Here is a 15,698-nt window from a genome sequence, read left to right as displayed (position 1 = left end):
TTCTAACCTTGTGTCTAAGTGTGCAGGAGCTTAGGAGCACAGGTACTCGAGCGGAAGACGCAGCTAGCGAGAAGGACGACACGCTGTACATCCGAGGGACGAGGTGCTGCGGAAGAGTACACCGGCGGACGAGAAGGAAGTGCGCGCGGTGGTTCCGAGGTACGAAAGTCGGAGCGGAAGATTGCTCGGGGAGCAAGAGACGCAGCTAGCGCGAAAGTCGGCACGGGGTGCGACCGAGGGACGAAGTCTGCGGATGAGTACGCTGGTGGACGAGAAGGGACACGCGGTAATTCCGAGGGACGAGAAGCCGGAGGGAAGCACGCTCGAGAAGACCGGAAGATGGGTTCGAGTGAGCCCTATTCCGGATGTCAGAGATCACCCAAGCAAGCGGAGCCGGAGCAGAAAGACCCGGACCAGAGGCGAGCTGAACCGGAGAAGAGAGCACGGACCAAAAGTCAATTGGGTTGACTTTTGGCTCCAGGGCGCCCGGAACTGTCCGGGGCGCCCGGAGCTGTCCGGGGCGCCCGGAAGTGACTTTTTCACAGGATCGAGCTTTGACTCGATCTAACCGTTGGGGGAGCCCGGAACCCTTCCAGGCGCCCCGACCAAGGCTATAAATATAGCCTTGGTCCAAAAGCTTTTCAACAATCACGATCATTCTATTTCCAAACACTTGTATGCTTTAGTTGTAGTTAAGCTTCTATTTTCTGTGCCTAAATGCTGTAAGAGGCTTCTCCGCCTGAAGGAGTTTTTGAGCTTAATCTTCCTTGGATTAACAACCACATCGATTGTAACCAAGTAAACATCTGGTGCCTCGTTTTTTCTTTTATGCTTTTATTTATCTGCTTAATTCATTTTACAAGTGTTAGCTTAATCGTTCGAGGAAGGGTTGTCTGTTTTTAATTGACAGGTTATTTACCAACCCCTCTAGCCGGCCCAACGGTCCTACAAACTCTAGGTCCTAGGGGGTGGTAACCCTAGGCGGAAAGTCTTGGCAGGTCAAGCACTTTGGGTGAAACCCTAGAGTCAAGGACTCTAGGTGAAAATTCTGGTGGTCGCGAACCAGGTGGAAGACTGGACGGGTCGGGGATCGAACATCCATTGGAAAAGTCTTGAAGACTCAGACACTGAGCAAAAATCCAATCGGTCTGGAGGATCGGTATGACAAAAGGTAAACTCTCCTGAGAGGAGTATGTGAGGATGCCTTCTCCGACGAGAGAACAGTAGGCGTCAGTTCGACCTAGAGTTTTAGCAAAACTCGAAGTTAGAACTGGACAGTCTGGAGACTGTCAAAATAATTTATTATTTCATATTTTATTGTGCTAACTCTATTTTGCAAGGTATATTTTATATTTGGACTAATATGCCTTACAGGAAGTGGAAAGCACAAAAGAGTCTCGGGTGAATAGTGTTCAAGATGCCTTCCATGGAACTTGAAGGCGCCTCCGGTGAACAGTGTTCAAGGTTCCTTTCATGGAGCTTGAAGGCACATTTGGAGAGATAGAGTTCGCAGAAAGCGGACCTTATCGACGACTGAAGCTACGGGGATAAAGTCTTAGTTGGAGGCGCCTTCCATGGAGGCTGAAGGCGCCTTCAACAGCCTATTTAAGGCAGGTTCGAGTAGTGCCTTAATATAACTTACTCTTGCGATCATTCTACGGTGCGTTTCTCTGAAAAACAATCCTACGACTATGTGACTCGACTCCGACGACCGAAAGTACTACCTTCCAGATCCTCAAAAGTAGTCGGTATACTTAATTGTTGCACTTAATTTAATACTTTCATTGTAATACATCCTTGTACTAATTTCCGAATATATAGTGATTTCCCAACAAAAGAGATTGTCGATTGCGGGCTTTGGAGTAGGAGTCGTCACAGGCTCCGAACTAAATAAATCCTACTTGTGTTTGTGATTGCTTTTGTCTCTATTCCGCTGCGTTTATTCTGTATTTTCTGAAACGAGTGACAAAAGACACGAGCGCTTCTGCCCCCCTCTAGCTCTTTTCGAACCTATAGAATCATATGATTTTAAAAACTTAACCTTTATTTAGTTTTAAAAATGAGTACACAACAGAAATAAAATAGAAATCGAAAAAAACAAGAACACAATAACTCGAGGAGTTAATTGGTTCAGAGTCTTTGGCAACTCCTACACCATGACCCAAGATCTTTCAGACCATATCGATGGGCAATCCACTATAATCCTTTTCTGAAATCACTGGAAGAGGGAATCAAGTACAATAGAAAAATGAGGACAAGTGTAACAAGCTATACTTTCCTTTATGTAGAAATTAAGTACTAAAGAAAACTTTGTTACCCAACACTCTGATGAAGATCGGATTGAGCTCGGTGTTGGAAGGCTTCTTAGCAGTAGTCAAGCGTAACAACATTGCAGCACAGCAGACGAACGAAGTTGGAGTAGCCAAAAACTCGAAGGGTTGCGTATTGAACATATAAGTGAGTTGTATAGAATGCTTGCACGAACCCTTCTTTTATAGGCTATTTAGGGCACTTCCAAGCCTTGTCTAGGGCGCCTCAAAGTGCAAAATCAATCTCTAAAACCTCGGCCATGATAAGCTCTGCTTCCTTTAGTTTTTATCCTTTGGAGGACACCTTCAAAACTCTTCCAAGGCGCCTCTAGCAACAAATTTAAGGTGCCTCAAAGGCATACGAGGCACCTTTGTACCCTCCCGTGCGGAGTCTTCGACTAGCATTCGAGGCACCTCCACTCGCATAGGAGGTGCCTTTGCACCACTGTCTAAGGTGTCTCCAATCAACCAAGAGGCGTCTTGAGCACTGTTCACCAAGGTTGATTTTTCTCTTTAACTCTTGTAAAAATATGTTAGTCTAAAAATAAAGTATAACCTGTAAAACGGAGTTAGCACAATAATAAAATAATATTATTAATTAGATCCTGTCTTCTCGAGACCAGAATCTAGTCACTGTCTCAATTTAGGTTTCTAAAATGAACCTAAATTGGATTTGCACCTAAAATCCCTAATTGGGACTCATCCTCACTGAAACACTCTCCTCCAGTGACTTACCTTACTTAACGTACATAATCATTTGACTTCTTTATGGTCCACTAAGTCTTCCTGCCAATTGTTAGGTTTGCAAATCCAACTGAACTTTGGCCAGCTGTCAGGTCTCACGGACCCGGCTGGACTTTTCGTTAGATATCGGGTTACTCCTTGATCTATCTAAACTTCTACACCAGCTATCAGGTCCTCCATACCTAGTTGGATTTCAGCCTGATGTCAGACCAGTCAAGTCCTGCATACTTGATAAAAATGTTAGATAATAATACATCTAACTTTAATCCACTTGTCATTCATCAAAATTTAGGTTTGATTATTGATGTCAACTGCACCAACAGAAAGCTTGACTAAGGATTTCATCAAGTTGGATGATAAGGAAATGGATGCACGTGGTGAGGCTGAGCTGGCAACCCATGGGCTCACGCCGATTAGCTTAACTAAGGATCCGATCGGAGAAGAGGGCACCAGTCAAGTCATGAGGAGTGATGCAATCACTAATATTGAGGAACTACCGCCTCCCCGGCCTTCCCTGATGGCCGTGGAGATTCTATCTGAGTCTACCACTTCCGACAAACCTCTGCTCCAATGTTAACGATGCAAGAGGCGTTGATCGGCTACACCCATACAACAAGTTTCCACCGAAGTGCTAGCTCCACATCCGTTGTCCAAACGGGGAGAGAGTTCACTCTCTTCCATTCCTCCTAAGCTTGGAGTTGATCGTCCAACTCCTGTGTCGTCTGAGCAGACGCTATCAAACCTTGCACTGCTAACTAGAGCGATTGTTGTGCTGCTGATCTCCTATTTATTGCCTCCACCGACCAAACCATCAAAGTCTCACTCCAAGTTACGCTCCACTCCCAAATCAAAGTCCAAGTTACAAGGCCGAGTGGGCACAACAAGCAAAAAAAAAAAGTTAGCATCATGCTTAGGTTGCCTTACAAGAGTGGCTCTCCACCAACCCCTTAGAGTCTCTTGCTCCCCAACACCTAATAAAGATACAAGGTCCGTCGGCTCAAACTTTGGCTAACTCTCGGGCACACACAACCGAGAGCTCCCCAGAGGAGCTGGTCGATCACTTTTCAGAGAATGTCACAAGGGTAAACTTTCTTCACTATCATATATTCCTTTTGTGTGCCTTACCTTAACTTCTCCTTACTTCGTGAGTTCTGGGTGGTTAGTGTGTCCCTATACCAAAAGATGGTGGATCTAAGTCATAAATTTGGTGTCGTAAGAAGACTTTAAGCTAGACGAAAAGGACAACGAACGATCCTGCATGTCAAAAAAGAACATAGAGGGAAGAGAACTTCAGCAATCGGGCCAGGGATGGTTCCTGGAGCAAGCACTCTGATGCTCAAGTCAAATAAGTGATAAAAGATGATGAATAATAGAAAATGAACAGAGGACTTTAAGTGTGTAATGTTGCGTACCTGCACTTTTAAGAGAAAACCCCTTATATAGTGTAATTGTTCCTGTGTGTACGAATATCAATGTATTTCCAAAAAAGGACTGATTATTTTGCATGGTAGATGCTTCTGTCATACATATTGCACAGGGAATATTCCTTTGATTCTCTAACAATTGTTACACAAAATGGCAAAAAGGAATATTAGGCAATTGGGATGACGAGCCATTAATGTACTTTAATGGTAGGTTGACTGAGTCTCCTCGATCATTCGATCGGACCTTGTCACAGACGGGGTCGGGTCGGCTGAGAAATAATGACCATCTCGAGAACTCGGGTCTTCTGAGGACTCTTCTCCTTTGAGGACTTAACTCTCCTCAGGAGATCCGATCGGACAAGAGGTATGATTGGCTGGATTATTTGACCGAGCCATGCGACCATGCCACTTGGTTTTGAGTTGAATTAGGACCTGACTCAGGATTTCATAGAGCTGGGATGACTCAGGATCTAATTAAACAAGAGGTCTGATCGGCTAGACCACTCGACTGAGCCATGCGACTGTACCAACCCCGAGTGTTCCTAATGACCTTCTCTGGCTTGGCGCAGAGATGGTTCAATCGTCTCTTGACCGACTCCATTTGTGTTGGTGCAGGAAGCATCAAATGATGGAACCTAAGTTTTGGTTATGATAAAAGGTTAAAGTTAAGGTTTCTTGTTGGTCCAACAAGTTTAATTAAATGTGCAGGAAAGTCCTAAGTGATCTTAGGCAAAGTAAAAGTCCTAGTTGAGGCCAGGGAAAAGGTGGAAACTCCTAGCTGTGATTATGCAATGAAGTCCTAGTCCGGGGATTGGGCAAAGTCTTGACGGGTTGAGGACATTGGGTGAAATTCTAGGGTCGAAGATGTTAGGTGAAAGTCCTAGGGGTCACAGATACTAGGCGGAAGACTAGACAGGTTGAGGATTTAACATCCAACAGAAAGTCTTGATGCCTCGGACGTTAAGCAAAAGTCCAAATGGTCTTCAAAAGGTAATCTCTCTTGAAAGGAGTAAGTGAGGACACATTCTCCGAACAGGAAACCATATGCGTCGGTCCGATCAAGAGTTTTAGTAAAACTCAAAATTAGGACCAGACAGTTTGAAAACTGTCAAAATTTACCTTACTTTATATATTATTTTTGCTTGGACTAACCTGTGATGCATGATAAAGATTGCTAAAAAATAGGCTTCCAGGCGCCCGAAGCTTGTCCAGAGATTCACATTAAACTTGATAGAATTAGCTTCTGTAATTAGGAGATTCACATCAAACTAAGAGTATCTTGGAGGACACTTCAAAGAAACTTGATAGAATTTCAAGGGAACAATGGAAAATCTTCAATGGGATAGCAAAACAATAAAGGGAAGAAGTAGAGCATGCTCCTTTGGTGGTAAACAGTCCCACATTAATTGCAACCAACTCATCAGGTTTATTCTTCTAATACTCTCATTTTTTTTTACTTTCTTCATTGATTTCTTTTATATTTTCATTTTGTTTGCTTCATTTAGTTCTTTTTTACTCCATTTCAACTCTTAATAAATCCTTTTGATTCATGCTATGCTATGTTTTTTTAGTGATGGAGAAATAGAAAATGAGCAAGCTTATTATAGTGAAGTGTTGTGAGTTGTATTGAGTGAGCTCCACTTATACACATGATTGTGAGAGTTAGAGTAGGTACATTTTTCTGGTGAGATTGCTACTTTCTTAGTTATTTCAAATGGATAAGATCATCAATGATTATTGTAGAGATTTTATTCAAGATTATTTTGATCCTTAAATGGTCTTAGTTAATTAGTTTTTATGATCTTCTAAGTATTGCTAAGAAAATTAGGGAGATAAGTTCTAGTTATTTCTTTATTTTGTTTGCTTGCCCGGGACATGCAAGAATAAGTATAAGGGATTTAATAACCATCATTTTGTCACATTATTTAGGATCCTATACTTGAGTTTTTGAGTTGATTGTGTGATAAATCAATGATTATATCATATTTCACAAGTTGTATGTATTTTTAGACTTAATTGTAAATTCTCCCATACTTGTGATATTTGAAGCTAATATTTGAATATTATCTTTGTAGGCATCAAAGGATCATGAACTCAAGTCGGATCGATCCAAATTGGGCTCAATTCTAAGATTAATTGGGGAGATCAAGTTTTAAAGTAATCTAGGACGTCCATTCGAGATCTAAGGAGATCTATGTCATCCATCAAAGGTCCATTCTGTCCAAGTCAAAGAGAGGGTAGATCACCACCATCGATTAAGATTTGAAGCCTTTGATTCCAAATATGAACTGATCCAACCATTGATTGAGATCTAAAGAATTATGGATCGTCCGTTCAGATCTGAGATCATTTGAAATGGGAGAAGCTATAGTGCGGGCTTCGTCGATTTTGCTACAAGAGATTAGCATAAAAAATAGAGGAGAGACACACGCGACTTCACCTTCTTCCTCCATCGATCGCAAACCACCGAAGCTTCGCCTTCATCCACTGAGGTCAAGAGTTCCCTTCCTCGTCCATCCTCATCTTCATCAGAAGGTTTGGCCACCATCTTCCTCATCTGATCCACTCAACGTCTCCTCCCCCCCCCCCCCCAAATTCCATGACAATCTCATCACCATTTCTTTCGACATCAAACAACATCGCACCACCGATCTGAGCTGAGTTAATCGTCATAGTTACAAGGGAGATAGGGATTTTTTTTTCCATCACCTTCTGAATTCTACATCTACATGTTCAGATCACCATCCCATCTTTAGTTCCACCTTCCTTACAGTGCAACAGAGGAGTTTCCTCTTCTTCACCATAGATCTGATCCAGATTGATACAAGCCAAGGGGAAACCCTAGTTGGTTTCATGAGTGTCTCCGCCCTTCAACTAGCACCACTCTTTTGAGCTCCAATCATCCATCATTGGTGACTTGATCAGTTTCCTTTGTTCATCTTCATTGCTGCTTGTTCTTTTTCGATTCAGATCCGAATGACACAAGTTATGGGATTTCCTAGCTTGCCTTGTGAGTTGCAAATTTGGTTAATAATTCCCTTCTTCAACATTGTTTAATTTAATTTTCAATTAGTTTAATTTTCATTTAGATCTGAATGATACTTAGATTTTGCACCTTAGTGTTGGTTTGGTTATGTTGATTTGCATTTTGGTGTTCTTTAATATTGTTGTTCATGTTAAATTTCTGCATTGTAGTAGTTAGGATTAGTTTGAATGCCTTATTTCTTTCCAATTTCATGATTTGATTGCATGTGTAGTATCATTTCCTTTATTTTCTCTCTTATGCAACTAGTAGTTAGATTTCGTAAATGCTTAAGTTTCATTACATGCTTTGTGCTTCTTAGGTTAATGGAATTCATAGTTTAGGTTAAATAGGTTGTTTTTCATTATTCAGCTTTTCTATTTATTGCTTAAAAAAACAAACCCCTAAACCAATAAACTTGATCTTAGGATTATCATGCATCGACTACATTCTTTGTGAGATACGACTTGGGTCACACTCTACTGCATTAGTGTAGTTAGGGGTTTAGTATTTTATTTGTACATATTTCACAACAAAATTAGATTTATCAATCACCAAGAGATTCACTCAAAAGGAATACATTGATTATAAGGAGACTTTTTTGCTAGTTTTGATAAAAGACTCTCTTAGGATAATCATCGCACTTGTAGCTAATTATGACATAGAACTATACCAAATGGACATTAAGATTACGTTTCTCAATGAAAACATTGAAGAAACTATATACATGGTGCAACTGGAGAACTTTGAGTCGGATGATTCAAAGCACCTAGTATGTAAACTAAGGAAGTCGATTTTATGGTTTGAAACAGTCATCTTGTCAATGGTACTGGAAGTTTGATTCAAATGGTTTCTTCATATGGTTTCAAGGAGAATCCAATTAATCAATATTTGTATATCAAGTTCAGTGGGAGTAAGTTTATTATACTTGTTTTCTACATGGATGATATATTACTTGCATGCAATGATATGAGTCAGCTGTTAGAAACCAAGTCATTTCTATCTGGTAAATTTAAATCTTGCTGAAGCATCTTTTGTCTTAGGCATACAGATTGTTCGTGATCATTCAAGGTATACACTTAGACTATGACAAAATGTCTATATAGAAAAGGTGCTCATTCAGTATGACATGCAGAATTATGCTCCCGATGACACTCCGGTGGCAAAGGGTGATGGATTTAGCTTGCAACAATGTCTACATCATGAACTTGAGATCAAGAAAATATAGCAATTCCCCTATGCAGCAGCAGTAGGGAGTTTGATGTATGCTCAGGTATGTACACGATCAGATCTTGCATACATTGTGGGGATGTTGGACAAATATTTAAGTAACCATAGACCAAAGCATTAGAAAACTGTAAAGAGGGTTATGCTGTATTTGCAAAGAACGAAAGATTACATGCTCACATATCTAAGATCAGATCATCTGGAGATCATTAGATATTCAGATTCTGATTTTGCTGGATACTTAGATAGCAGGAGATCCACCTTATGGTATGTCTTCATATTGACGAAAGATCCTATATCGTGGAAAAGCATAAAACAAATGCTAATAGCCACTTTCACTATGGAGGCATAGTTTATAACTTGCTATGAAGCTTTCAACAATGGAATATGGATGCAGAACTTTATCATAGGGTTACAGATTATTGGGGGCATTGACTGGTTATTAAGGATCAACTGTGGTAACAAAGCTACAGAATTGTATTCCAAGAATAATCATAATTCGTCAAAGTTTAAACACATTGACATAAAGTTTTTGACGGTTAAAGAAAGAATTTAGAATGATCAAATAATGATAGAGCATATATGAACAGATTCCATGTTAGCGAATCCACTCATCAAAGATTTGTCACCCGAGGTGTTTCATCAGCATGTGCTGAATATGAGAGTTCTTCCTTTTGATGAAGTACTCATTATGTAGAAATCTGTGTTTTGTGTGATGCTCTATGTTCATGAACATATATTTTTTGACTCATTATATATATTACAGTTTTTCTATATATGTGCATAATTTTGACTTTCTTTGACATATAAATATCATATTTACTGTTGCGATTTTACATTCACTTGTTGTAAATATGATGTGGACTCCAGTTGGACTCATAAAGTTAAATCATGATTTACCACTATAGTTTAGCATAATTAAGGTTTTAGTAAATATAATTCAGACCTGATTTAGGTCATAAAGAGAACTTATTGAGAATAGATACTTGTATATCACATTTCGTGTCATTCTTATACTACACATCCACATTTGATCTATGTCGTTAATGATATTAATACTATGATTAATGTGATCTTATTACAGTTATAGTAGTTATGACTTCTTTAGTCTTATACTAATTGATGGATGAGATTGTTTAAAGAAGTATTTAACTCATAAAGTTTGACATGTTGAGCTTAATTAAGGGATTGTGTGGTGTATAACGAATTAAATATAGCCCAAGTGAAAGATTGTAAGATTAAATCTATATGAGCGGACTAAATCCAATTGAGTCCATATGGATAAAGTTAATCTTCATAAGATGAGCTAACACTTGATTAACACACACATCTAATTGTCATTAAAGTAACTAAACTCAATTAAGTGATCTAATGCTTCAAATTTTAATGTATATAAAGAGAGTTTGAATAAATTTGATATGGATTTAATATGTAGATCCAATAACCCGGTTCATTAACATTGATGACCGCATCAACTTTAAGGTGAATATGGTATATAAAGGAAGATGCTCATAAATTAAGGCACATTCTATAACTTGTTCAATCTCCTTTCTTCCCAATTGAGAAAGAACTAAGGATTGCCGCCGCCCACTCCTATACAAGATTATTCCACACTAGCAAGAACACCCGCGACAAGTAAGAAGCAATAGCTTTGTGATGGATTCGAATCGGCTTGTGCTAGCTATTGTTTTAGTTTTCCATTGTGTTTTAGAGATTGATAATAGCAAGATCTTAATATAGATGCATCCTTTTCATGTATGATGTCTTGCAATTCTAACAATCCCATCTTCAATGTATCTACCATAATACAAGCGATCTTAATTTGCTTTTTCTAGTTCAACCTTAATTACATTAAAAGCTTCGTATGCTTTGTTCTTAGTAAGAAACAACTAGAGATACATATATTGTCAATAATCATCTACAAAAGTTATCAAATATACATATAACTGCATAAAATAAATAAATATGTTTTCTTTTTAAATTTGAGACTATTAATCAAAAGTAATGATTATTAATGTTAAACATGCAATATAAATCAAATGATATAAAAATTAGTTATGAGCTAATTTTTTTAAAATTCCTTTAATCAAATTAAAAAATAATTTAACATTTCATCCTAATGAATCATATAAATACATTACAAGAAGCTGTAAGATATAATTTACTGTATTTTATATGATTAATTATAAATTTAGTACTTTATATATAATTTTACATAATTAAAAAAACGATGACTATTCTTTAACTATAAAAATCATATAAATAAAAAGATATTAAATTAGTTTATAAAATTTATAAATCAATACAGAAATCGATATTAATAGATTTTACTACTCATAAATAATTTTAATATATTAAATAATTAATTTTTTATTATTTAAAACATTAAAAATGATATCATTGTTTCTTTTTTTTAAAAAAAAAATAAAGACGATTATTATCTCCATGTTTTATATTTTCAATTATATATTTTTCAAATCCAAAGTAGTTTCTTAAGTAAGAATATATTATAATTAATAATACCCGCAATATAACATGAATTAACATTTTGAACTGATAACTTGCAAAATAAAATAGTAATTCGGTGACTAGAATAAAGAGATCGATATGTGAAACCCGTACATCCTTCAGAAGGTCGGCTTTCTGAGTGTGCATAATTAAATTATGCCTCAGATTTATTTTCAGATTTATGCGAATTAGAGAAGAAGGTTGTTTATCAAAATCCTGACACTTGGATTATAAAAAAAAAAAATTACTGCTGAAGCTATAACATAAAAGGTGAAGAGAAGCTATCAGAGTTTGGATATGCATCGACATTGACACAGAAGCGTCTCAGATGACCGTCGTGAGATGTAAATATCCATTCTCATCATCAAGTTTCGCACTTCAATTGTAATTAAGAGTGGAAAAAAAAAAGAAATAATCCAAAACCATAAGAGAGAGAAATATGAATGGCGCTTCTCGTGTTCATGGCGATCTGAACGGAAGAGCATCACAAGAAACCAACTGAAAAACAAAACAAGAGCTTGTTTTTACACTTAAAATGGCGGCCTTGGGAAGAAGAGAAAAAAGGGCTGTCGAAGAAGTGGCGTGGCTTGGTGTTGGGTGGGGGGCATGCGGAAGAAACCCTAACTTGGACCAATATTTATAGCGTGCAAGTGGATGGTGTCAAACAGATTGGGTCGTGTGCTTATAAAAAATTGGGCCTTCTCAAGCTTGGCCTAGACCAATCTTCAAAAACCCTAAAAAAAGGCTAAAATTAGTCTGTCCTTTATTTCAAATGAAAATGAGGTGTTCTTGTTAATTTTAGTCTAAAGTTACCAAATAGGCCTAAATAAATTCAAAGAATTTTTAAAATGTTCCTGTAAAATATAGCTCCTAATTCTATCACTCATCTCTCATCCAAACAACTTGCATTCTCTCATTCTCACTCTTTCAACTTATATTTTCTTATCCCCTCATTCTCTCCACTTGTATTTCTCTTGAATTTTCCTATTGATTTCTCAAATTATTTTCTTATGTACTTTATAATAATCTTTTAATCCTCATAATTCATCATGTAAGCATCGCCAACACCATAGGCATGCCACCAACTCAACAATGCATCTCTGTTAGCATCAAGATAAATTTTATTCTAAATTTGTATTACTACATTAATGTTGAGACCATTGAGTGCTGACTAGAGGGGATAAATAGGCAAACACAATTTGGTTCATCTTTGTTCTCGTCTATAATGAATTTGCACAATAGAATAAAAAACAAATAAAAACACAAAAGAAGAATACCAGACAAATCATATAACATAGTTTGTCGATTTCTACTCCATGATCTCTACTTTATCGATGGATCAATCTCATAATCTCATAAAAGTATCATGGATTTTGATATCATCAACCAAGTTAAGTTAGACTTTATGTATTTATGTCTTACGTCTGAGTGTGCAAGTATTTAGGAATGCAAGAAGTCGAGCGAAAGATGTAGGGACGAGAAGGATGACACGAGAATTGAGTCAACGAACTTGGTGCATTCGAGGGACGAAAAGATACAGAGGAGTACACCGGTGGAGCGAGAAGAATGTGTGTGACGCATCTAAGAGATGAGAAGTCAGAGCGAAAGACTGCTCGAGGAGATGACCTAAGTTACATTTAAGTGAGCTCAACTCTGAAAGGTCGGAGTATCACCCAAGCGACGGGAGAAGAAGCCAACGACTGGAGAAGGCGTTGGATAGTCAGCACCTAGCTGACTAGTCTGGGCGCCCGGACTATCTAGTCTAGGAGCATGAACCATCTAGTTCAGGTGCCCAGACCACTAGGGTGTTAAACAGGCGTCTTGTCGTAGTGGATCACTTTTCAAGTCCACATCAGCAACGGTCCAAGCGCCCGAACATGAAAAAATTATATCTTCCAGCCATTGCGTGGAGATAGAGTTTGCATTACTAGAGGTGTCCAGATCACCATCCAGGCGACTAGAGCCCCCCGCGTCAGCAACAGATAAACTTGACTAGAGCACTATAAATAGAGTCCTAGTTCACTTAGTTTTAACACAACACTTACTGTACTTTTATTTCCATACTCTGTACTTTCATTATTGTTCTTCAATGCTTATACGAGACTTCTCCACCTCCAAGGATTTGCTCATAGAAGGATATAGTAGTGAGATTTCTTTGTTTTAGAGTAGCAATCTTCTGATTACAAACCAAGCAAACTTAGTTGTCTTGTACTCTCTTTTTATTTCATTCTAATTTGATTAAGTGCTTGTCTAATTTCAATTCAAAGTTTTGAGAAGGATATGTACGTAGGTCCCTTGGCCCGTGTCGGCTAGAGGGGGTGAATAGCCTGCACTAAAGTTTAAAATCTCGACCCGTGTCTAGGTTTCAGTCCCAGATCGGAACGATACAATTTCAGTATCATATCGTGTCGTACTGATACAGTTTCAATATTTTTTATTTATATATAGTAATTATTAGATAAATAAATTTATTGTGTATAATTTAAAAATAAGTTATATATTGATTTTATATAAGTTCTCCATTATTAAACAACTTAATATTATTAGAAAAAATAATTAAATATAGTTTTCTTTAAAAAAATTTGATCTATCAATAACTCAAATTAAAATTGATACATCATAATATCATAATATGTTACATTACTAATACTAAAAGAAGTTACATTAATCAAATCGAAGAGTTCTTGTAATATTTGGCTTAGATAACCTTTATAGTTCTCCAATGTCCAGATTAAATAATTATAATTATATAAATTAATACAAAATACTATTTTATATATAATAATCATATAAATTAACTATTTATTTATTTATTTAATAATTTAAATAATATATATTTAAAATAGTAAAAAAAATTAGAATATCAATTAAACATTAAAATAGTAAAAATAATACAAAATAATTAAAAAATATATAAGAATATAAATTTGATTTATTAGAATTTTTATATATTTTTAGAATTTTTAAATAAAATTTAAAATAGTAAAAAATTTCAGAATATTATTTAATAAAATTTATTAATTTTTTAGAAATTTTAAATATATTTTTTATATTTTATTAGGATAATTTAATTAGAGTTTATGGAAACCTCTTTAAAATATCACAGTTAAGTGAGAATTGGGAATTACATAGAAACGCACCGCCCCACGACACGCCCACCCGCAACCGTGACGTGCTAGTTCCCACGACAGCAACTGCAATGCACTCGCGACCCCACGGTTGCCTCTGATTGTGCTGGAGGCATCCGGCGACACCAGAGGTGTCCAACGACGCTTTCAACAACGCTAGAAACGTTGCGTCGTGACGCCTCTGGGGCCTGTGACGCTTTAGTCGACCCACGATGCTACCCATGTTGTTGTGTGCGTGCGATTCTTCCTGGTGCACTCGATGACGTGATGAAATCGTCGCTGGCCTGGTGTTGATTTCGGTGTGCAGGCAGAACAGTAAGTTTTGCCCGTTTCGCCTGACATGGAATAAAATTTTGAATCGTGGACTGTACAATAAAAAACTGAACCTTTCTCGAACTATACAACTTTATTAAACTAAACACTTGCATAAAAATAAATAAGAAATTATTTAAAAAGAAGAGGCACAAAAAGGTTACTTGGTTTGTAATCAGGAGACTGTTAATCCAAAAAAGTTGAAATTCACTAAACAATTTTATTCAAGCAAAGAAGCCTCAGTTGAAGTACTTAATTATAGAACAAAACTAAAAAGAAATCGTTTACAAGTATTGTAAACCTGGAGGGGGATAAACTTAATTATACCTGGAAGGGTTCTAGGCGCTTGAAAGGGGATAAACTTTTATCCCTGTCGCAACAGAACGCACCACGTCGTGTTTAGATGAAGTTCCTAGCCCGGGCGCCCGAACCGAGAAAGTTAACTTCCTGTTTACTTTCGGCCCAGGTTTTCCACTGCGATTCCGCTCGCATTGGTTCGGGTCTTTCACTCCAGTTCCACTTGCTTCAGTGATTTTGGCCATCCGAAATAGGGCTCACCTGAACCTATTTTTCAGCCTTCGAGCAGTCTTTCGCTCTGGCTTCTCGTCCCTCGGAAACACCGCGTGCCTCCTTCTCGTATGCCAGCGTACTCTTCCGCAACACCTCGTCCCTCACGCACCGAGCCTGTCGGTTTTCTCCCGTGTCGTCCTTCTCGCTAGCTACATCTTTCGTTCAACTTTTTATGCTCCTAAGTTTCTGCACACTTAGACATAGAGGCTAAATACCAACATGACCTAACCTGACTTGGTTGATCACATTCAAACTACCTTGGGGGTACTAACTTGGTTGATACCCTTCCCCTAGACTTAATCTTCACTTCTCCCTTTTTGATCGCATAAAAAATGGGGTACTTATAAATCCTTTAAAAAATAAATCTAAAACAAAGTCTAAGGGAAACACTATTTTCTAGAAAATTAAATTTTTTTAAAAAATATGAAATCTTATAACGAAATTTGAAAAAAAA

The 15,698-nt window shown here is 37.6% G+C and overlaps 1 non-coding gene across 1 annotated transcript; it reads right to left on the bottom strand.

Moving 5' to 3' along the window:
* Positions 1 to 11,513: 11,513 nt before the first annotated feature.
* LOC122050002 lies at positions 11,514 to 11,605 on the bottom strand. Its single transcript, XR_006131227.1, has one exon. It is a non-coding gene; the product is annotated as a small nucleolar RNA Z161/Z228 (small nucleolar RNA).
* Between the last annotated feature and the right edge of the window lie 4,093 nt (positions 11,606 to 15,698).

This window comes from Zingiber officinale, chromosome 2B, assembly GCF_018446385.1.
Source record: "Zingiber officinale cultivar Zhangliang chromosome 2B, Zo_v1.1, whole genome shotgun sequence".
In the NCBI taxonomy this organism is placed as follows: Eukaryota; Viridiplantae; Streptophyta; class Magnoliopsida; order Zingiberales; family Zingiberaceae; genus Zingiber; species Zingiber officinale.
This window is presented reverse-complemented; position numbering and strand designations above follow the sequence as displayed.